General features: G+C 50.6%; 1 protein-coding gene across 1 annotated transcript in view; it reads right to left on the bottom strand.

The window, feature by feature from the left end:
* The window catches only part of CORO2B (coronin 2B), a 159,078-nt gene extending 149,144 nt beyond the window's left edge, over nucleotides 1–9,934 (bottom strand). Inside the window, exon 1 of the mRNA XM_084817557.1 lies at nucleotides 9,855–9,934. The gene's annotated coding sequence lies outside the window, so the exon portion shown is untranslated. The remainder of the gene's footprint in view (nucleotides 1–9,854) is intronic.
* Between the last annotated feature and the right edge of the window lie 13,747 nt (nucleotides 9,935–23,681).

The following is a 23,681-nucleotide window of genomic DNA, read 5'->3' as shown; positions in this document are numbered from 1 at the left end:
CCCTGCATGGCATAGCTTATGGTTCATTGAGTTACGCAAGCCCCTTCGCCACAACAAGGCAGTGATCCATGAAGGGTCTTCTGTATCTAGACCCCCCCAAAAAAGCTGTCCCTCCAAAGCTGGTCTGTATCAAGCCACTTTGCCTGACAGTATGCCCAGAGAGTCCTCCATGGTTGCCACTGCAAGCTGCCCATTGTGCTTTGGGGACAAGCAGCCCCACAACCTTCTGCGCTGAGAAAAGCAGGCTGGCCCTCACAGCCAGCCTCCACTGCACAATGTGAATCAAGGGATGCTTCCTCCACATCGAAGCATGTTGTCCCTGCCATTCGGGAAGCAGAGCAAAGTATCTTCCCTAGGGAAACGCCCATGGAACAGTGCCTCCCCAGGGAAGCTATGGATGTTTGCCCCGAAGAGGGGAGGGTTCTCCCGCATGTACCACCAAAGCACCTGTCCCAGGCAGAGCAGCAGCAGCAGATGTGCCGTACTGCAGCGAACCTTGATGAGAAGGTGGTCAGTCTCTCACTTGTACTAGAGCCCCTCCCCGGCCCTGGTGGGCCGCAGTCTTGGCAGAATTGTTCTTCCACAGTTGGCTGAAGGGGAGCTGGCAAAATGCCCCCACTTGACCTGGAATTGGGACACCTGTTTGCAGAACCAAGCATCCCCCACCCCATTTAATAGCTTCCCAGCAGAGGAGGGAGGGGAGGACTTGACTGAACAAGAAGATGCAGCTGCTGAAGAGGGGCCGGCAGCGGCAGCAGCGGAGGAGCCAGGACCAAAGAACGGCCGGAGGGGCCAAAGATCGAGGGTCTCATAAGTAACATACAGAGGGCTGCTCGTCTACAGAACAAACAGAAAAGCCACCATGTGCAGCTTGCTAGGGACTTGAAGAAAGCCACTGAAGCATCAGGTGAACATACATATAAACTTTTCAAGGACCTGAACACAGAGGAGAATGAAAGGAGAGCCAGTGAATGTGTATTGATCGTCCAGTCCACATGGACCATAGCTGACAACATCCCTAGTTCTGGGCAGTCAGTACATGAAGGCTTGGAAGCCTCAGATAGCATGTTTGAGCAGGTCACGAGGGAAGGAAATGCCACCGTGGGCCGTCAGACTGAAGTTCTGCATATGTTGGCAGTAGCCTTGCAGGAAGCTGTTGCAGCACGGCAGGCACAGCCTGCTTTCCAGCCGCCCCCTTTGCTCCCTGCAGCGCCCCCCCCCCGCTCTGCTCAGCAGCCGCACGGCGCCAGGGTGCCTCTGCTGCACCCGCCGTCAGGTGCTCTTCCAGTGCACCAAGTGCCTCCTCAGCCAGAATTCCCCCAGGCGCCTTTTGCTGTGGATCCATTAGATGCATCACACAAGGCCAGGGGACTCCCTGGTCTCCCTGTCACAAGGCCGCTGCCGCCTGGGCAGTGCCAATAGCGCCAGCCCAGGCTGGGGCGGAAGAGGAGGCCGCCCAAGCACAAGTACAACTCCAGACTGGCTGTGCTCTCCCGCTCCCAACACTCCCCATCCCCACCCCGGTGCGCGGCCCTGTTGCTGAGAGCCTTTGTTCTCTCCACCCTTTCCCTTGCTTCAAGAAAAATGAGAGTAGCAAAGGTACAGTTTGGGCAGGTTCCTTCTCAAGGGAAATCTAGCCCTCAGTATGCAACAATGTTGCAAGAATTATTTAAATGTTTTATTAAATAAATAATAAATGTTTAAAGCGGGGGGATACTTACATGCAAAGAAGTAAAGACCTCCATGGGTGACAAGCCCTTATATAGTATGCACTCCTGGAATTTTAAAGCACAGTACTTGGCCACAGATGATGTGGGAGCCCTGGTTCCAGATGTAGTCAGCAATAGCTGAGCAGATTGCTCGAACCTCACGGTGTGATGCTGTTGCTGCCTGGGGATTCAGAGGGTGGAGGGGCTGCTGCAGCTGGGGATCGATGGAGACTGCATCGTTGTCAGTCCCATGTCCAGGCAGCAGGGGGTTTCCGGCAGGAGGCTGCCACCCCTGGATTTGCAGATGTTGTGGAGGATGCAGCATGTGACGATGACATCCATGACTAGGTCTTCCTCCACATCCAGAAGTGTGTAACAGGGGCCCCAGTGTGTTTTTAGTCGCCCAAAGGCTCGCTCCACCGGGAGTCTCACCCTGCAGTGGTAGTAGTTAATTCTTTTGTCCTTTGGACTCCTCTAGGCTGCTGCTTCCTGCTCCCTCTTCAGGCTCTGGTCTCCTGACTCTGCTCTTACTGGCTCTCTCGCTCTCTTTATATACCCTCCTCCCCTAAAGCTGAAAGTACTGCTTCAAACCTGAAGAAATGAAACTTAACTGGGGAAATGAAACTACTCTCAGGGATACTACATCCCAACAACAACAAAAAACAGACTCCTAAACATGACCTTTTTTCCCTTTGGCTCTGTAGGCCTCAAATGTTCACAATGCTCGACATAGATGGGTGGGATGATGCAAGGTTCCACACCATTTTTTGTATATCCTGGGCAGTTTTTGACACCATAGCAGGAGAAATCACCCTGGTAATCTAAAGAGCGGATACAGTAATGAGAAAAAGCATCCCAGTAAAAAACAAACACCCGCTGGGGATGACACTGTACAAACTGGCATTCTACCTGGGCTACTTCCCACTCGGTACCACCTTCAGAGTTGAGAAATCTACAGCCTGCAAAATTTTCAGAGAAATGGTGCATGTCCTGAATGAGCTGCACCTAGCAGATATCATCAAGGTGGGCAACGAGAGAAAAAAACACGCAAAACTTCCGTCAGCTTGGCTTTTCTTGGGCCATGGGAGCCCTGGATTCTTTGCACATGCAGATTTTGGCTCCCAAATCTAAAGTTCTATAATAGAAAGTGTTTCTACAGCATGGTATTGCAGGCAGTTGCACATGCCAAGGGCAGGTTAATGGAGATGCACACAGACGTTTTTGGAAGAAGCCATGGCGCTGTCATCTTCTGGGATTCACTGGGGCAGATAAGCTAGCCACGGGCACATTCTTCAGTAGCCCCCATGCCAGGCTTTTGTGCTCCAACCGTGGCTCATGGCACCATACCGCGTGCTGAGGACGCCCAAAGGACAAAAGAATTAACTACTACCACTGCAGGGTGAGACTCCCGGTGGAGCGAGCCTTTGGGCGACTAAAAACACACTGGGGGCCCTGTTACACGCTTCTGGATGTGGAGGAAGACCTAGTCATGGATGTCATCGTCACATGCTGCATCCTCCACAACATCTGCAAATCCAGGGGTGGCAGCCTCCTGCCAGAAACCCCCAGCTGCCTGGACATGGGGCTGACAACGATGCAGTCTCCATCGATCCCCAGCTGCAGCAGCCCCTCCACCCTCTGAATCCCCAGGCAGCAACAGCATCACACCGTGAGGTTCGAGCAATCTGCTCAGCTACTGCTGACTACATCTGGAACCAGGGCTCCCACATCATCTGTGGCCAAGTACTGTGCTTTAAAATTCCAGGAGTGCCTACTATATAAGGGCCTGTCACCCATGGAGGTCTTTACTTGTTTGCGTGTAAGTATCCCCCCGCTTTAAGTATATCACTTGTAGCATACCCCATATAAGCAGCCGCCCACACTTTAGGTATTGCACTGCCGAGCATTCTGGGAATGAACCACCACCACCCCTGTAAGTCTAGGACTTGGTAGCACACTCCATAGAAGCAGTTCCACCCTGCAGTAAATATGTAACTTGCTTCATGCATTATCCACCCCCCCCCCCAAGACTTTTTGGCTGCCTTCAGTACAGGTGAAGCCTATATGATTTTCCTGCCAGCATCTTATATAAGCCAAATAGTGCCTGCCCCCCAGAGTAGTACCTATTCAAGGTATCTAAACTATGCAAGCCAATAAAAACACACTTTTTATTGGCACTGTAAACCTGCATCAGGTGCTTGATTTGTATTGTTACCTATATATTGGGCACCTATCAATGCAGGGAGGCGGAGGGGAGGGGAGACAGGCAGCAGTGAGGTGCTTCCCTGGCAAGCACAGCAAGCCAAACCCCCGCTGAGCCAAGATGGAAGTAGAAGTGAAGTGAAACCTTAACATAAACAAAAGTTTGGTTTTACTCTTTGTGCTCAGAAAAGTCTACACAGGCAGCGATCTGACTGGGGCAGGGGGAGGAAAACTTGTCCTATGGAGCCAGCAAAAAACAGAACAGATGGAGGTGGGATGGGCGGATGGGTGAGGCAGGGGATGGAGGATGAAGGAGACGAAGGACGGTGAACAAAAGCTGCTTCTCTGATGGGCAGAGCAAGCTCTGTGCTGGCCCAGAGTGAATTTATTTATTTATTAAATTTATTAATCGCCCATCTGACTGGTCACCCAGCCACTCTGGGCGATGTACAACCCACCATAAAACAATTTAAAACAATAAAATTTTACCATAAATTTTTTTAAAAAAATACCCTAGCCCACCCCAAATGCCTGCCTGAACAACCACGTTTTTAATGCACGACGGAAGCTCATTAAAGAGGGGGCATGACGGAGTTCCCTAGGGAGGGATTTCCACAGAGTGGGGGCCACCACAGAGAAGGCCTTCTCCCTCGTCCCCACCAGTCTAGCTGTCCTGGCTGATGGGACAGAGAGAAGGCCATCCGAGGCTGATCTTGTTAAGCGGCCTGTCTGGTGTTGCTGGAGGCGCTCCTTAAGATAGGCTGGGCCGGAACCATATAGGGTTTTAAAGGTCAAAACCAACACCTTGAATTTGGCCCGGAAAACAACTGGTAACCAGTGCAACTCCTTCAGCACTGGAGTGATGTGATCTTGCCGGCGGCTGCCTTTAATCAGGCGAGCCGCCGCGTTCTGTACCAGCTGCAGTTTCCGAACCGTCTTCAAGGGTAACCCCACGTAGAGCGCATTACAGTAGTCTAAACGAGAGGAGACCAGGGCATGTACTACCGATGGGAGCAGATGGTCGGGAAGGAAGGGGCGCAGCCTCCGTATCAGATGGAGTTGATACAGCGCTGTCTGGCTCACAGCTGACACCTGAGCCTCCATGGACAGCTGGGAGTCCAAAATGACCCCCAGGCTGCGGACCTGGTCTTTCAAGGGTAGCTGTACCCCATTCAACACCAGGTCAACATCCCCCAGCCTCCTCTTGTCTCCCACCAAAAGTACCTCGGTCTTGTCAGGGTTGAGCTTCAGCTTATTCCTCCCCATCCAGCCACTCACCGTCTCCAGACATTTGGACAGGGATTCTACGGCCAACCTTGGTGAAGATTTGAATGAGAGGTAGAGCTGTGTGTCATCCGCATATTGATGACACTGCACCCCAAAACTCCTGATGATAGCCCCCAGTGGCTTCACATAGATGTTAAATAGCATCGGGGAGAGGATGGAACCCTGTGGCACCCCACAAGTAAGTGGCCACGGGTCCGAAACCTCCTCTCCCAGTGCTACCCTCTGGTACCTGCCGGAGAGGAAGGACCGGAACCACCGCAATACAGTGTCTCCAATGCCCAACCCCTCCAGGCGGTCCAGGAGGATACCGTGGTCAACGGTATCAAAAGCCGCTGAGAGGTCAAGGAGAACAAGGAAGGAGCATTCACCCCTATCCAGAGTGAAGCACCAGTAAAACCTTGAGAACAAAATAGTTTGGTTTCATTCAAAAAAGTATTTGCAGGCAGTGAGCAGGAGGTCCCGGGGAGGGAGGGTGGCAGGAAGCAGCGCAAAAGGTTTCCATTTGGAGCCTGCTAAGGCAAAACACGCCCGTCACACACAGTGGACCAATGGCTCCCAGGATACGAGCTGCTGCAAAGGCCCCAGGGATGCATGCTGGGAGCAGGCCGGAGGACAAAGGGGGAGACAAACCACAGCAAGCCAGGGCGCGCCTGATCGTGTGTCTGCTGCATCGTGGGTGACCGTGGATTTCTGGCTGATTAAAAAACCCACCGTGGCTTGTTTTCGGCGTGGCTTATCGTGATGTGCGAGCTGGTCATCGAGGGGGCCTCCAGACGAGGCTTTTATGGCGCCTTCACCTTGCCACATTCATGGAATTTTACAGAGGATCCAAATGGCCTCTTCCATTTGTAACCATCTCGTGTTTTCCCACCATTTCTTCTATCTTTTTTCTTTCCACAAAAACATTTAAGGAGGAAAAGATGGAATAGCTGCACAATGCCGTCTAATTGGTAGCGCTAGGAGCTCTCTGTCTGCTCTAGGAGCACCCCGTCTGGGCCCCTTTTGTTCAGGCTTTTGACCTGGTTTGGGGACTGACACTGCTTCGGTTGCCCAGCTTGATGACCTATGCTAAGAACTGGACAGGGAGAATTGTTTCTGCTGGACCCTTCAGTGGTTTTCAATACCATGAACTATGATATATCTGTCTCAATTGGCTGGCTGGGTTAGGGCTGTTCTGTGCTGGTTCTGGTCCGACATGGGGAAGGTAGGTTCCAGATGATGGTGCTGGAGGGCTGCTCTTCTTCTTTTGGGCCATGGGCTTATGGAGTTTCTCAGTCTTCCATCTTGTTTCCCATGCAGGTTAACATCTGCATGAAACCATCGGGAGAAGTTGTCCAGAGGTTTAGAGTATGGTATCACCAATTATGCAGATAACACTTTTCTGCCTCTTTTCTCTGTCTGACTCCAAGAAAGCAGCCAGTGTTTGGGATCTGTGATGAGCTCGATGTGGGCTAACAAATGGAGATCTCATCCAGAAGAAAAAGAAGCACGGTTGGTCCATAGGAAAGCTGTTCTGGGATCAGTGAACCAGCCTGGCAGCGCTGCCTCGGCCTGGGCAGCTCATCAGGGAAGAAGGCCTCCTAGGTGTGTCCAGACTGCGTGCCTGTCTGCCTGGTGCTGCTCCCTGCTCCAGGCTCCTGCCTGCCATGGGGCTGGACTCTTGCCAGCATTTCAGCCTAGGAGCCTAAGAAGTATCCATCACAGGGAATATTGTAAGAATGTGCTCCTAACTGGAATTGTTTATGTCACCACCACCACCCAGAAAAAAAAAAAAATCCAAGCTCATGTTTTCCTAACTGGAACTGAGTTTGGATTATAGTGGTTAGGTGCTGGACTGGGGCTGGGGAAATTGGGCTTCTAGTCCCCACTCGCTGGGTGCCTTTGGGCCAGTCACTGCCTCTCAGCCTAACCTGCCTAACAGTGTTGTTACTGTGGAGACAAATGAAGAGGAGACGGAGGATCATGTACGCCACCTTGGGCTTCTTGGAGGAAAGGGGGGATATAAATGTAACAAATTAAATAAGCAAGTAAATAAATAGATTCTGATGATGACAATTAAGGCAAATTCAAGGTAGATCAAGTTATATGACTTCAAACTTCATTTCATTTCTGATTTTTGCTCCCAAGTGGAAAGATCTCCTATATGAAGACAGAGTAGGGCAGGAGGCTAATCGACATCCCACAGGAGTCCTTTCTCAGGAGCTCCATATAAGCACCCAGGCAACGCTGGCTGATGGACTGTGGGGAGCTGTGGTGGTGACCAAGGTGCCCTTTCTGCTGGGCTGCAGCGAGGACTCTCAAGACCACATTACATCGCAAGGGAGGGAGTGTAAAGTGGCCGATCGCTGGGTTACTTTTTTTCTCATTAAGTGAAAATTGTCTGGTGATGGCTGGCTGGCAATTACCCATCTACTACAAATACAGCAAATAAAAATAAACAACAATTGTATTGGTGCTAAATTCTGAAATACTCATGGACAGAAAAAACAAAACCTTTCTCTCTGTGTGTTCAATTCCTCTTCAGTTTGCCAGTAAACAAAGGAGACAATAAATCCAAGCGTATCTTTGCCAAACAGGGGCTTTTCATAAAATGTTGACTGGATCTGATAGTAAAGGAATGCCAAGAGAACGACTTCCTTCAGGGGCGCAGGTAGAATCATGTCCTGATGAAGATAACTTGTGGAAGCTAGAAGGGTTTTGTGAGGTGGATCTGAAATCCTTAGAAAAGTTCACCTAGTAAGACTATAAGCCAGCTACAGCAGGTGTGCAATTCCTGTAGCCCTCCAGGGTTGCCCAGATGGGCAAACACCCTTCCCCTGGCCACACTCCTCTATAGCCCAGCATTCTACCAAGAAAATGGCACTCAAGGCAGTTTACAATAATAGGAATAGCAAAACATTTAAATAAAAGCTTGATTAAAACAATTATAAAACAAATACATTAAAAACCCAATTAAAACACAACAGCACCCAACCCAACAGACCAGCTGACATGCCAAAGGCCTTCTTGAATCAAGCACCTTTGCCCGGCTTTCCTTCGACCACCAACCATTTGGTGGTCTCCTGGCTTTTGTGCAGTTTTTCCCCCTTCTGCAAGGTTGAAATTCCTCTCCAAAGGCTTAGCGACTGGCAGGAAGAGCTTTCAGGGTTGGACTCGATGGCCTTGTAGGCCCCTTCCAACCCTACTATTCTATGATTCTATGATTCAGCTAAACCATGCCAGCATTTTCAGCTAAACCATGCCCCACCCCTTTCAGCTAAAACATGCCCCACCCCTTTTGCCTGCCACTGGAATGCAGCCCCCCCCCCCCAAATGAAATTCAGCCCTCAGGCCGAAAGAGGTTTTACACCTCTGAGCTACAAGGATTGCTTCAAAGTTTTAAACGTTTTTTAAAAGCTAGGGCTCAATCTACCAATATGTTCTCTGTTCATTTGAATGGGTCTTGTGTAAGAGAACTTCCTGGTAGACTCTGGCCTTAGTTAACGTTAAGAAGGGAGAATCCTCTACCTAATTTATCTGAGCATGAAGCACATTTTAACAGATGGTTTTAGTACCAGTAGTGTCTGGTTAATTGGGTATTTCCAGCTTCTGCCTCACTGAAAACCAGCAAGATCCTGTGTGCTGCAGCAAAGGTAATAGATGAGGTGTGGACTGCAGGTGCATCTGCAGACTAAAAATGCTCATTAGGAATGATGATATTCCCTGTCCCTCCCGCACAGTCTCTGTGAGCATGAGGCAGTGTATGTGTGAGGGTAAGTGGATGAAGTGGGGGGGGGGTCCTAGCCCCAGCCAACACTAGCCTCAACTCTGCCCATGTGGGCCTTCACAGATTATCCCCAAGGGAGTGTGTCCCTCTGGATAAAAAGTTGCCCATCCTTGCCTTAAGACTTAAAGCGTAAGTGCTTCCTCCCTAGCCTACAGCCTGGCTTTCTCCCCAGAGCCCCTGTAACTGCTGTATCTTGCAAGACTAGGAAACACATCCCTGTTGCCTGGTGTCATCTCCTGCTGGTTGTCACGGAAAATGAGCCAACCAGCTCCTGCCACAAGGCTGTCAGGTCCCCTGGCTCTGAGGCTCCACGTTATCCCAACGAGGACTCCGATTCACAGATCACTCCACTTCATTGGGAGATGGTAGCAGCCTCTCCTATACTGTCCCATCCTCAGGAGGTAGCTCTCCCATCATTTGACTTGGAAGGGAATGCCCCCGCAGCCACGCAGGAGCATATCGCTGCAGAAGCAGGCACCGGCCCCTTAAGAGCTGCCGCCAGCATCCAGCAGGGGTGGAGCTGCTGAAAGACCGGGCTGTGCCAGCCTGCTTAATGCCCCAGTGGACTGCAGTCCTTTGCTGAGACAACAGCTCCTCATAGGAGAATACTCCAGCCAGCACTTCCTGCAGCGTGCTATCCAAGGTCCTGCCACGACGCAGAGCAGACAGTAAGCCCTGAGCTGCAGTTTGCTTTCCCTGGGCCCCACAGGCAAAAGGCCTCACCTCAGTTTGTTGCTCTCCCCACCAGGCTCAGCTCCAAGGTCACCCCCACACAATGCTTCCATGTTGGGGCTGGGTCTCTTCTTTAGCCCTTTCAGTGGACTATTCTATGCCTTGCCCACCTTGCTTGCGACCCTCCGGTCTGTATCCTGCCCCCGTCAGTCTTATACCTGAGTGTTGTGCCTCGCCAGGGCGTGCCCCCTTGGTCTTTGGAGAGCCTCTTTCGGTGTGATGTCTTCAGCCTCATCTCAGTCAGTGACACCAGGTGCTCCTGGGTAAACCTGTGTGATCCTGCAGGTATTCAGGCTTGGCTCCATCCCAGCTCCCTACAGCCCAGACTAACACACGCAACAAACAGTTAGATTGGGCAACAATTAAAACCTCTTCTAAAGCTTCCACTACAATCCTAGGAGTCTTGGGGGTCTCACCAGGCAGGCGACGCCAGCAGTTCCTGTCTCGCAGAGCTCTGGCCAGAGGAGGCGAATGACCGACAGAGTCCTCTTCCCACCCTCTTGTTGCTGCCGATGCCTGGTCAAGCTTGTAGCAGTCAGAGGGCAACACCCCACCCCACCCCAGAGATGCGTTACTGAGCACCAGGTCCAGTTAACTCAGAATGTTGGTGTCTGAAGTGGGGAAGGGGCTGGCTTGGGGGTGTCTGGGCCCCACAGGGCCAGACAAGAATGGGGAAAGCGGGTGCAGTTTTCCTGTCACCATTTACTTGTTTGTTTAAAACCTGGCCCTGTTTTGTGTGTGCATGCATTGCACACACGTGCACACAGGACAGAAGAGCGCAGTGGACACTGTAAGAGGGGGAGGGGGAGGGGAGCGTGTAGCTTTGGCGGATGTGTGCTGAGCTCGAAACGGCCGCCGACCCTCCCGGAAGTCATTGGGTGTGAACAGCGAGCCAAAACCACAGGCCATGGCCTGCCCGGGCGTGCTCAGCGGTGCTCCAGCGGCAGGGGGTGGGCAGTGTCAAGGGCTCCTTGGAGGCCTCTCTCAGTCTAATCCAGTAGCCAAGTCCAGACACAGACAAAGGGATTCCTTTCAAAGCTTTATTCTTCTTTTACAACTTAACAACTCTACTGTTAGCAACTAGATATGAGCAGCAGAGTAACTATGCCCTAAGTTGGAACAGTTGGTCCCCGTTTGAAAGGGAATCACTGGCAGACCCTGAACTTAAGGGCTAGGGAGAGTCCCTCCCCTTTTCCCTTGGATCCTCTGGGCGCAACCGTTGTTTGCGCACCAACCAGGCACTATGCTTCCTTTCCACGCCCTCCATTTGGCGCCGCTCTCTGCGTCAGCAACGCGCGTCCATCAAGTCTGCTTCCCGCGCTCTGTCACTCCCAGGACTGCTATCTAAGCTAGGAATGCCGGTGGGAGGAATCTCCGTCAGCTGTTGGCCCTGGGAAGGATGAGCGCGCTCCTCTCCCAGGAGCAACTCCTCTTCCTCAGAATCAGAACTACTCTGGGATTCTATGGGCTCAGTGTCCACCCTGACAGGCGGCTCCACAGCGGTGATGAAGGCCGGTGGCAGTGCGGTGGTCAGGCGATGGCCAGCAGCGTGGAAGAAGGTGGGCGACCAGCGAGGGGGAGCCATGCCGACTGGCCCCGCCCCCAGCGCAGCTGCCCAAGTGAGCCTGTCGAGGCCAGGCGCTGCGCCTGCCCGCCGCCTGCCCAGGGCTGAGCAGGGCCAGCTGAGTGAGGGGCGTGCCCCAGCCTCGGAGGCAGCCCAGCCAGCAACTGAGCACTGCTGGCAGCGCAGGCCGGCCAGGGGGTCCAGTGCCCCTTGGGGTGGAGGGCCGATCTCAATCTGGCCCATCCGAGTCTGGTCTGGCATGTGACGAGAGACCAAGGGGAAGCGTGCGCGCTCCCATTGTGTCCCTCCAGCGCAGGTCCGGCTTGGCGCGCTTTCACAAGTTATCTGCCCTTCATGTTGGCTGTTTCTTCCTCTCTGATTGTGGCACAGTGCCGGTCTGCATTCTGCGGTGATCTGTGGGAGGCGGATACCCTATGTGGAAATGCCGCTTGAGCACAGGGAACCTGTCAGCTGACGGCACAGCAGTGCACAGTGGGTGAACACAGCATTTTCGGTGGCTGCCCCCTGGAGCACTCCCATGATCCTCCCTCAGGGCACACTCCTTCCACGCCATGGTGCAGTCAGGGCAGAAATCCAGCAGATTGAGCAGAAACTCCCCCCCCCCGCCCCGCAGCAGGGCTGGCATGCTGAATTTTAAAGTCAGTGAACACATGACATGCATCTGAACAGAGGAGCTCCCGTGGGACCGTTCAATCCAGAGTCTGAAACTACCTCACAGCATCACTGATTTCCAGAGCTGGCAATCATGACCCACAAGGGCAACAGCAGCATTTTTGCAGTGTGCCTTTTTCACCCTGATATGTGGGGCAGAGGGGCTGGCCGGTCTTGCCCTGGGATACACGGATGGACTACCTGGCCAGAGGTGGACAGCTTGTTTTGGCCTACAACTCCCATCAGTCCTCACCATTGGCTATGTTGGATAAGGCTGATGGGAGCTGTAGTCCAGCTGGAGGGTCAGAGGATGCCCACCCGTAGCCTAGGCTTTTGGTTCCATCCACTTCTAAGCTAAGGACACAACTGGTGCCTTGAGTCTGATTTGGGGTGGTTCCAGACTTCACTATTGGGCCCCTTGACACTGTGACCAGAGCCTAAAAAACATCTGGGTGCAACTGGTGGAGGTGAGGGTGTGATCAGGGCGAGCACTTCTGTTCTATCTGTCCGTACATTTGCCTACACAATTGTAACACCTCCTACAACTGCTTCCCCTTTTGTTGTCAGTCAAGGACTATCTGCTGGAATTAATTAGCACCAATTAATTGGCTGAGGCAAGCCAGCTATTTTTTCTTCTCTTTGGAGAAGCAAGTCAAGAGAACACAGGCGAGCCCCTTCTCAGCTGCTCCCAATCAGCAGAATTCTGACAGGGCCTGCCCAGCCTCCCTCCATCTTCCTGGGTGTTAATGGGGAGACTATTGTGTCCCCCCCGAGCACATGATGGCTCGAAGATGCCGAGCTCTCGACACAGCTAATACAATTCCAGCATGCTGAAGTGGCCACAGAGCAAAGCGGTCCAGGCTCTCCAAGGCTGCCGCGTGGCGTGGGTGCTGCAACGAGCCATTCGTTTTGCCGAGGGAGACTGCCGAAAGTGAGAGGCTGCTGGCTCCCACATACCAAACTCTATACCGAGGCACTTGGAAGGATTCCCATGGAGGGACACACATAGAAAACATTGCGCTGAAGCTAAAAACATCCTCATGCCCCGCTTTCCCAGGATGCTTTTGTGGCCAGGATATTGAAAAATCCACCTGAAGTTCCAGTGCTGCCGTAGCGCATAGAATCACAGAACCATAGAATCATAGAATAGTAGGGTTGGAAGGGGCCTACAAGGCCATCGAGTCCAACCCCCTGCTCAATGCAGGAATCCAAGTCAGAGCATCCCGGACAGATGGCTGTCCAGCCTTGTCTTGAACGCCTCCAGCGTGGGAGAGCCCACTACCTCCCTAGGTCATGGGTTCCATTGTCGTATTGCTCTCACAGTCAGGACGTTTTTCCTGGTGTTCAGCTGGAATCTGGCTTCCTGTAACTTGAGCCCATTATTCCATGTCCTGCACTCTGGGATGATCGAGAAGAGATCCTGGCCTTCCTCTCTGGGACAACGTTTAAGGACTTGAAGAGCGCTATCATATCTCCCCTCAGTCTTCTCTTCTCAGGGCTATACATGCCCAGTTCTTTCAGTCTCTCCTCATAGGGCTGTGTTTCTAGTCCCCTGATCATCTTTGTTGCCCTCCTCTGAACCCTCTCCAGTTTGTCTGCATCCTTCTTAAAGTGTGGTGCCCAGAACTGGACACAGTACTCCAGATGAGGCCTAACCAGTGCTGAGTAGAGGGGAACTAGTACTTCGCAGGATTTGGAAGCTATGCTTCTATTAATGCAGCTCAAAAGAACATTGGCCTTTTTGGCAGCCACATCCCATTGTTGGCTCATATTCAGCTTGTGAGCTACAACAATTCCAAGATACTTTCCGCTTGTAGTGTTGTTGAGCCATGTATCCCCCATCTTGTAACTGTGCATTTGGTTTCTTTTTCCTAGGTGCAGAACTTGACATTTCTCCCTATTAAATGTCATTCTGTTGTTTTCTGCCCAGCGCTATAGTCTATCCAGATCACTTTGAATTTTGTTTCTGTCTTCCAAAGTATTAGCTATCCTGCCCAATTCTGTGTCATCTGCAAATTTGATCAGTATTCCCTGCACCTCCTCCTCCAAGTCATTAATACAAACGTTGAAGAGCACTGGGCCCAGGACTGAGCCCTGCGGTACCCCACTCGTTACCTCTCCCCAGTGTGAGAAGAGCCCATTGATAAGCACTCTTTGAGTCCGATTCTGTAGCCAACTGTGGATCCACCAGATCGTTGTTTCATCTAGCCCACTTTGAGCTAGTTTGCTCATCAGGATAGCATGGGGCACTTTGTTGAAAGCTTTGCTGAAGTCAAGGCATATGATGTCTACAGCATTCCCACGGTCCACAAGGGAGGTGACTTGACCAAAAAATGAGATCAGATCGTCTGGCAGGACTTGTTTTTGACAAATCCATGTTGGCTTCGAGTAATCACGGCATTGTTGTCAAGGTGCTTCCAGATGGATTGCTTTATCATCTGCTCCAGAATTTTCCCAGGGATGGATGCCAGACTGACTTGTGGTCTGTAGTTCCCAGATTCCTCCTTTTTACCCTTTTTGAAGATAGGGACAACGTTAGCCCTCCTCCAGTCATCTGGCACTTCACCCATCCTCCATTTCTCAAAGAGAATAGACAGCGGTTCTGAGAGTTCTTCTGCCAGTTCCTTTATTACTCTAGGGTGCAGTTCATCTGGCCCTGGAGATTTGAACTCATTCAAAGTAATTAGGTGTTCCTTGACCATATGCCTATCGATCTCAAGCTGCAATCCTGCTCCATCAGCCTGTACTTCGCCTTTGCCAGGGGGTCATAGACCCTCTATTGGGAGAAGACTGAGCCAAAGTAGGAATTGAGCACCTCTGCCTTTTCTTTGTCATCTGTTATCGTTTTGCCATCCTTATTTAATAGCTGAACCACCATTTCTTTCCTCTACCTTTTACTATGCATGTAGCTGAAGAAAGCCTTTTTGTTGTTTTTAGCACCCCCGCTAACCTCAGCTCGTTCTCAGCTGTAGCCTTCCTGACGCCATCCCTGCAATTCTGTGCTACCTGCCTGTACTCTTCCTTTGTTACTTGATCTTCTTTCCACTTCCTATATGTGTCCTTTTTTATTTTCAGGTCATCCCTAAGCTTTTTGTGAAGCCACATTGGCTTCTTCTGTTGTCTTCCACCTTTTTCTTCTTGTTGGAATTGTTTGTAGTTGTGCCTTGAGAATTTCTTTTTAAAACCTCCCACCCATCTTGGACTCCTTTTCTCATTAGCGTCGCTTGCCATGGGACCTAACTTATCATTGTTCTGAGTTTGACTACACTTGGCTTTTGCTTCCCTTAGAACCAAGAACTCAAGTACAACATGGTCACTTTCCCCCAGAGTTCCTGTAACTGCTACTTTATCCACCAAGTCATCTCTGTTGGTCAGGATCAAGTCAAGGACAGCCAATCCTCTAGTTCCTTCCTCTACTTTCTGTAGGAGGAAGTTATCCACCACACAAGTCAGGAATTTCCTGGAGGGGCCATGTTTTGCAGAATTTGTCTCCCAACAAATATTGGGGAAATGAAGTCCCCCATTACTACTATATCATGCTTCCTTAAAACTTCCACATGTTCCTTAAAACATTGGCTATTTGCTTTTCAAAAGTTTCATCCTCGTCTTCTCCTTGATTGGATGGCCGGTAGTTGACTCTGACCACCAGGTTCCTTTTATTCTTTGCTCCATTTATTTTGATCCAGATGCTCTCGATGGGGCTACCAAGCTCCTCCTGCTGTATTTCTGTGCAGAGGTATGTATTTTTCACATACAGTGCAACCCCACCTCCCTTTCTGTTCCTCCTGTTCTTTTTGAACAAATTATATCCTTCAATTGCTGTATTCCAGTCATGAGAGTCATCCCACCAAGTCTCAGTTATATTGAGACACCAGGCATCCCTTCATCAGAATTATTCCAATAGGAAAATGCCACACCAGAGTAAAGCTATTTCTGCTGTAGGGTGAGTTCCCATGATACATGTGGAATTGGGGACTTGGATTTAGATTTGGGGGCATGAAGTGTATTTCCTCTCTGGATTGGCAAATATGGGTGCTCCTCCCCACCTTTGTTTGGCGTTGTAATGCTCTGTTCTGTCACTAGGTGCCACTATAGTGCAGGTTCCAGCCTTTTGCTGCACTAGGGCTACAGCAGCACGCTGGACAGAGGTTTACTTATTATTACTATGACCATCACCATCACCCTACGTGCAAAGGGATTGACTGCTGATGCGCTCAGAACTTGCTGCCCATGCTTCCTCCTGAGCAATCCAGTCCTCCTTCCTTCTTAGGAGATATGCATCAGCTGGATTTTTGTACAATGCTGCCTGTGCATAGGCCTGAGGGGGCGCACACTTCAGGAAGTGTTTTCCCACAGACTTTGCACATGCCCAGGTCAACAAATGATGGTGTCAGACCAGCCAGGAATCCCTTCCTGGTTCGTGGTGGCAGCAAAGCAGCAGCAGCAGCCAGAGCGACAGAAGAGGCCAGCGCTGGCTGCGGAAGAAAAGCTTCTTCTCTGAAGTTCCGCTGGGGCGTGTGGCAGGGCTGGGGCACTCAGCCCCCAACCCCCGACTGGCACCACCACTGGACACAGGGCACAATCCGGCCAAAGCGAAGTATTTTGCGTGCTGCCAATTTCAGTGGGGGAGAGGTGACCCTGCCCACAACCCTTCCACTTGACTCTGTAGGCCTTACATCTGCTTAACTCAGCTGGATCCTGCTGAAAGGGCCTTTGCAAATCAAGGAAACCCTGCAGTAGCATCACAGGAACGATGAACTCAAACAGAGCTGGATGTGCAGATTAGGAGTCCTGAGCTGCACTTTTTAAGCATCCTGAAATGGAAAGAAATCCAATTCTGGGCATCTCCTGTGTGTCATGGTGGACCAGACAGCCGGGCTTGAGCAGAAATCTGCAGGGCACAAAATCTCCTTGGACTGCCTTGTGCTAAATATCCTCCCCTCTGGGCCTGGAGCACCTTGATTGACAACATGGAGCGGGGTGGCCCCAGCGCCTTCTTAGGGCCTTGTGAATGGATCCGTTGCAGAAGGTGCAGAGGGGTCTTGGGTGAGCTCTAAGGCTGGCGCACTCAAGGGCAGAGGGCCCCTCCAGGCGTTCACTTTTGTCCATGTGTACCATACAACCCAGAACTTAATATCCTCATCAAGGCTGCTTCTGAGGGCTTAAAAGAGCCTCGATGAATGCCTGTCTCCTGCCTGTGATTTGCATTCGGGGCCACCCTTGTAGGGACATAGGAACCTGCCTTATACTGAGTCAGAGCCCTGCTCCATCTAGCCCAGCATTGTCCACACTGATCCCAGGTTTCAAGCAGTTTTTCCAGTCCCCCCGGAGGTGCTGCCAAGGTTCAAACCGGGAGCCTTCTGCATGCAAGGCAAGAGCTCCACCACGGAGCTATGGCACCTCCTCCTTCTCAGCTTACTTCTCCCTACAGGAATTCTTAAAGCACAAGCTGGAAAGCGTTCCCTGCCCCCTGCCCCATATGTGGAGCTGTAACTTGCAAGTCCGTTTGGGACAACCCCAGGCACCAATTCGGCTCCCTGATGTGCTGGGGAGTGCTGAGCCTGAGGTCTGGACTGCCAGACATTCGTGCCTGCCCATCTGCAGAGTCACCTGTCTTGGCAAGAAGTGTCTGAGATTGAGGGCTCCTTCACATAGAATCATAGAATAGTAGGGCTGGAAGGGGCCTATAAGACCACCGAGTCCAACCCCCTCAATGCAGGAATCGAAGTCAAAGCATCCCTGACAAGTGGCTGTTCAGCATCATCTAGAATGCCTCCAGTGTGGGAGAGCCCACCACCTCCCTGGGTAATTTGTTCCACTGTCGTATCGCTCTAACAGTCAGGAGGTTTTCCTGATGTTCAGCTGGAATCTGGCTTCCTGTCACTTGAGCCCGTTATTTGGTGTCCTGCGCTCTGGGATGATTAAGATCCTGGCCTTCCTGTCTGTGACAACCTTTCAAGGACTTGAACAGCACTATACCTCCCCTCAGTCTTCTCAAGGCTAAACAGGCCCAGTTCTTTCAGTCTGTCCTCATAGGGCTTTGTTTCCAGTCCACTGATCATCTTTGTTGCCCTCCTCTGAACCCTCTCCAGTTTGTCTGCATCCTTCTTCAAGTGTGGTGCCCAGAACTGGACACAATACTCCAGATGAGGCCTAACCAGTGCTGAGTAGAGGGGAACTAGTACTTCCTGGGATTTGGAAGATATGCTTCTATTAATGCAGCCCAAAATGGCATTTGCCTTTTTTGCAGCCACATCACATTGTTGGCTCATCTTCAGCTTGTGATCTACAACAATTCCAAGATCCCTCTCGCTTGTAGTGTTGTTGAGCCAAGTATCCCCCATCTTGTAACCGTGCATTTGGTTTCTTTTTCCTAGGTGCAGAACTTGGCATTTATCCCTATTAGATTTCATTCTGTTGTCTTCTGCCCAGCCCTCCAGCCTATCAAGATCACTTTGAATTTAGTTTCTCTCTTCCATGGTATTTTGTGTCATCTGCAAATCTGATCAGCATTCCCTGCACCTCCTCATCCAAGGCATTAATAAAAATGTTCACACTGAACTTTTATCCTGCGATTGAGAAGGCTCCTTCATGGAAGTTTGCGGGCTCTTTACATGACACGGCATTCATTCAAAGCATGTCGTGCACTAAATGCCTTGTTCCATTTTTTAAAAAATCGCAGATAATGAGCTATCACATCACCCCATTGTGTTCCTCTTCAGTTTCTTCCATGAAAACAGTAAGAGCAGCAAGAAGAGGAGCAAGATCAATGAAGGACAGTGGAAGACTCAGATACGGGGAGAAGGAGGGGGAAAGGGGAGGGGGAGAAGGAAGCGGGAGAAAAAGGGAGTCCTTGGGTGCTTCTACATTACGCAAAAAACCCACACCCTTTCCGGAGTTTCCTGCTCTCAGTTTCTTTGCAGCATCAGGAAGGGCTTCTTTCCATGGAAGCCATGTGGTTTGAACTGAGGGAGTGCCTTCCTCCCTCCCTGGCATGTGTGCAATGGAGGGGTGGGGGGAGTCTTGCTTTCATAGCTCAACTTCTGCTGTACTGTTTTCTCACAGCCCCCAGGAAACCTCTGACTTACTTCTGAGTAGAGATAATACCATGGTATAAGTCTGCAATCCTGGGCACACTTACTCAGGAGTAAGCCCATTGAACTTAATACGGTGCTCTGAAAGAACAGAGGATGTTGCTTCTGAGCTGGGGGGGGGGGTTCAGATGTGTCTCCCTTCATTGCAGGGAGGCATTTACCCTCTTCTCCCTCTGACTGAGAAATGCAGAGGCAGGAGATGCAATCAGCAGGCAATTTTTGCCCTCTTGCCTGTCAAACCTGCTGGAGCTTCCTTCCCGGCAACCTTGCTCCCATCCCCAGTGCCTTCGTCATCCTGACCATGCCCCCAGCAACTGAAAACAAACATCCCCAGCAGGCAGACAGAGCAGTTTCTTCCACTATGGGAGAATTTCACATGGAGGTCATAGCGCTCCTGTTCTGTGGGCTAGGAAAAATACTATTTTTTTTGCATTTGGGGAAAACATAGGATAAGCTGGGGGGGGAATGCCGGGAGACACCCTGGAGGGTAACAGAGTCATCTAAAGAGCCTGCAAACATCCGTGACAGAGCCATCTCAATAGCAGGATAAAAGCTCCGTGTGATGAACCCCGTTATGATCCTGCATTGAAAATGGAAGCAGAAAACCCTGTTTTAAATGCAGGATTTTAGGCTGGTGTAGCATGAAACGCTTCTCCTGGCAGGGCCCCCCATGGCTTTAACATCTACATGACATAGGAAGACCCTGGGTCCATCTAGCTTAATATTGTCAATACTGACGGGCAGCAGCACCAGAAATCGAACCCAGGATTTTCTGCATGCAAGGCATGTGCTTTATCTCAAGGTACAGCCCTTCCCCACACTCAAAGCAAGGCGGGTGAAACCTTCCCCATCACTTAGACTCCATGATGCTCCTCCTGAATTTCTGCTTGTCTTGCTGCTGCTGCACAGGGAGAGTCCTGCCAGATGAAATGTGCCGCAGAGAAAGAATCAAGGGAAGTGCCCTCATCAGAAAACTTGGAAGGATCCCTCCTCCCAACCCAGCGTGTGTGTGTGTGTGTGTGTGTGTGTGTAATAAAACCAATACCAAAACAGAAGTGGTTGTGCTTGGAGAAAGCAATCAACAGGACCTGGGACGTAGGCGTCAAGCTGACAAGGAATTCTTCTGTGACCTCAGGCAGGTCACTGATCTCTGAGGTTCAGTTTCCACACCTGTAAAATGGGGATAAAAGTGAAGATAAAGTGAACAATGAACAAGCATTGGTTAATGATAATTGTATTGGCTGGGGATTGTGGGAGTTGTACTCCAACACACCTGGAGGACATAAAGTTGGGGAAGGCTGATACACAGAGAGAGAGAGAGAGAGAGAGAGAGAAAGAAAGAGAGATCTGTCCCTCTCCTCTAGCTGGTCAAACAAGTTTTTGAAGCAATATAAAAACCTGCCCAACCTGTTGTCCAAAAGTGGAAGTAGGGAGGCAGGGCGGGTGTAGTACCCACCACAAGCAGCCATCCCTCTTTCAAATAATTTCCAGTTCTCTGGGGGAAAAAACCATCCGCCCCCGAACTAGCAAGATGATGGATTTCGAAAGCCAGGGGAACCTGTTTCATTGATCACACTCCGAAAGGAACAGCAGCTCTCCCCCCTGGACCGCACGCTGCTCCAGCAGAATAACTAAATGCTTCCTGGAGGGTTTGAGGGCCTGGCGCTCGGACAGTGGGGGGCCTTTTCCCGGAACTGTGGCATGATGTGCTTTGTTTGCCAGGGGGCTTTGAACTGGATTGGCGCTATCTGTAAATGAGCTGGGCAGCACTGGCTTCCAAAAGCCCCGGCCAGGAGGGATTCCATGAATACCAGGGTTCTGGCAGGGAAGGAACTCCCTGGCTTTGCCTCGTCTCCTCTCCGTCTGTTGTGGTGGGTGGGGTGGTCAGTGGACTGGAAACAGAAGCACACACAGAGCCCAAGTCACAAAGAAATCTCAGGCATTCCAATTCTGAACACTTTCAAATGTCCCTTTGGAGATCTGATTTGAGGGTTAGCTTTGAAATCCTCCTTGATAAATGTTAAAGCAATCACATCTTTGCTTGCTACATTCAGAATGTTCATACCGTGTGGTTTCTCCTCCTAAAATCCATAAATTCAACAGCATTTGACTGGAAAATAAATTGTTTAGAATACTGGCGCTGAGAGATAATTTGTTGGGACATTCTTTCTGTTGGCTTCTAGCTCTCACTTCACGACCACCTTTTGAAGCCCCCCACCAGGGAAGGGCTGTGCTCGCAAAAGGCTTGCAAGACTGGTGGCTTCCTTTTTGTGTTTACAGTGCCCGGAGCTCAGCAGTGCCCGTGCAGACACACGCGCGATCCGGACAGCCCAGTTTGTGCCGTGTGCTGCAGCCGAGCAGATGGGCCTGCATGTAGGCGTGGAATTTGAGCTCAGCGCCTCTGCTCCCACTCAGCACATGGGCTTGCGCTCACGCTCTCTATCTCGGAATGCTACACACATGTCTGGTCGCCCCATCTCCAAACAGATATTAGATGAGAGCAACCAACATGATAAGGGGCCAAGAGCATGTTCCCTACGAGGAAAGTCTACAATACGTGGGGCTTTTGAGCCTGGAAGAAAGGCGGGGGCAGGGGGGAATGAGGCAAGGTGGTGCAAGTGGTGAACCAGAGCCTGGAATCCATCATGGGCTGGATGAGGACGGATACATGGAAACCTGATTTCGACAAGATGGAGATTCTATGGCTCGGTGATCCTGCTGTGTGTCAGATGATGTGCAAACCGTTCCGTGTGGGGTTGCACACCCCTCAATGAAAGCACCTTGGAGGTGCTCCTAGATCCAGCTTTGCCAGTCGAGGCCACGGCAGCCAGGGGCGCCAGGGTGCCGTTCACCAGCTGATAGTAGTGCATCAACTGCCATCTGTCCTGGGCGGGGCAGCCCAGCCATAGCTAGCCATACCCTAGTATCCTCCAGGACTGCCGACTGTAACGTCTTGTACGTGAGAAAGGTGTACACTATCATGCACGGTGCGGAGAAAGTTGTAGAAGCAAATGGGGTCAGCCACTGAAACTCACTGGCAGGAGATTCAGGGCAGAGAAAAGGAAATACTTTTTCAGAAAGCATAGAATTTGTGGAATTTCCTGCTGCGTGACATGTTGATGGCCATTAGTTTCGATGGCTTTGAAAATGCATAGAGGAGAAGTCATATCAATGGACACTATGGCTACTGTTATGGCTACACGGATCCTCTGGGTGCAGTGGCAGCAGGAGGCCACTGAATATCAGCTGGTGGGGAGCAACAGTGGAAGAAGGCTCTCACCTCCATGTCCTGTTTTTGGGATTCCCAGATGGACCACCGTGGAGACAGGCTGCTGAACTAGATCAGCCTTTGATCTGAACCAGCTTCTGGGCTCTTCTGACGTTCTTCAACATGCTCTCTGGTTCTGCCAGCCTCCCTAGACTTGGAGTGGCTTAGTCATTGAATAGTCAAACCATTAAGGACTGCTTCCATGCTAGAGCCCTGTAGCCCCACCGAGGCATCCTTTTCTGCAATTAGTTAGACGTAGATTTAAAACAGGGGTTCTTCACAAGCACTTAGTGCAGCACTAACTTATCCAGCAATGCTCTTCTCCGTGGCCAAGATCTTCCTATAATGTTTTGTTGTTCAGTCGTTGTGTCCGACTCGCAAGTAAATCCCATTCAGCAAAGGTTCTCAACAACATTAATTAAATGTTTCCTCCTCACAGATGCAGCCTGATTTATTACTTCTTGATGAGTATAGGTGGGAAGTTAGTGATAAATAACTTATTAATCACCCTGTAAATAGCCTCTTGTAAATGCCCCAATGGCAGTTTCTGTTTTCTGGGAGGGGAAAGGGGTTTTTAATTACTTGTTTCCCCGATTTTATTTATTTAAATGTTTAAAATGAAATAGCAGCAACAGAAATTGACATTCCAGGCAATTAAGAGAGGCTGTTTGTTCGTCAATAATCCTGCAACCACACCCATCACGAAGAAATAAATGGGCTGCACCTGTAAACAGGAAGAGTTTTATTAAAGTCACAGAACCCCTTAAAAGCCACAGTACAATACCAGAGAAAGGGGCTGCTGTGAAAGAAGAATCCATGACGTTCTTGATTAAAAAGCTGGCTTGGAATGCCACATCCTCCTGCCTGGGTGGTGATTAAAACCTGTTTGACAAGGAGAATCAAAGGGGAAATTTCACTCTTTGGGCTCCTTCACACGGAGCTTTTATCCTGCGATTGAGAAGGCTCCTTCACAGATGTTTATGGGCTCTTTAGATGACACCTTGATCCTCCGAGGTGTCTCCTGCACTAAATGCCCTTTGCTCCGTTTTTAAATACATCACAGATAATCAAATCGCCCCGGTGTCCTCCGTGAAAGGAGGAAAGGCGACAAGAAGAGAAGTGAGATGGATGAAAGATAATGAAAGACTCAGATATGGGGAGAAGGAGGGGGAGGGGGAAGGGGGTGGGGGGGAAGGACGTGGGTGAAAAAGGGAGTCATTGTGATCCTGCATTTAAAACCGAAGCAGAAAGCCCCATTTTAAATGCAGGATTTTAGGCTGGTGTAGAGATACCTTTTGAGTTACACTTGACAGCAAAGAGCCAGGTACAGCAACATACAGTGAGATGGCAAAATTATCATTGACTATTTCTTTCTTCCTTTTTTTCT

This window comes from Heloderma suspectum, chromosome 11 (assembly GCF_057233095.1).
Source record: "Heloderma suspectum isolate Gila_16-S chromosome 11, 16-S_ref, whole genome shotgun sequence".
Taxonomy (NCBI): Eukaryota; Metazoa; Chordata; class Lepidosauria; order Squamata; family Helodermatidae; genus Heloderma; species Heloderma suspectum.
This window is presented reverse-complemented; position numbering and strand designations above follow the sequence as displayed.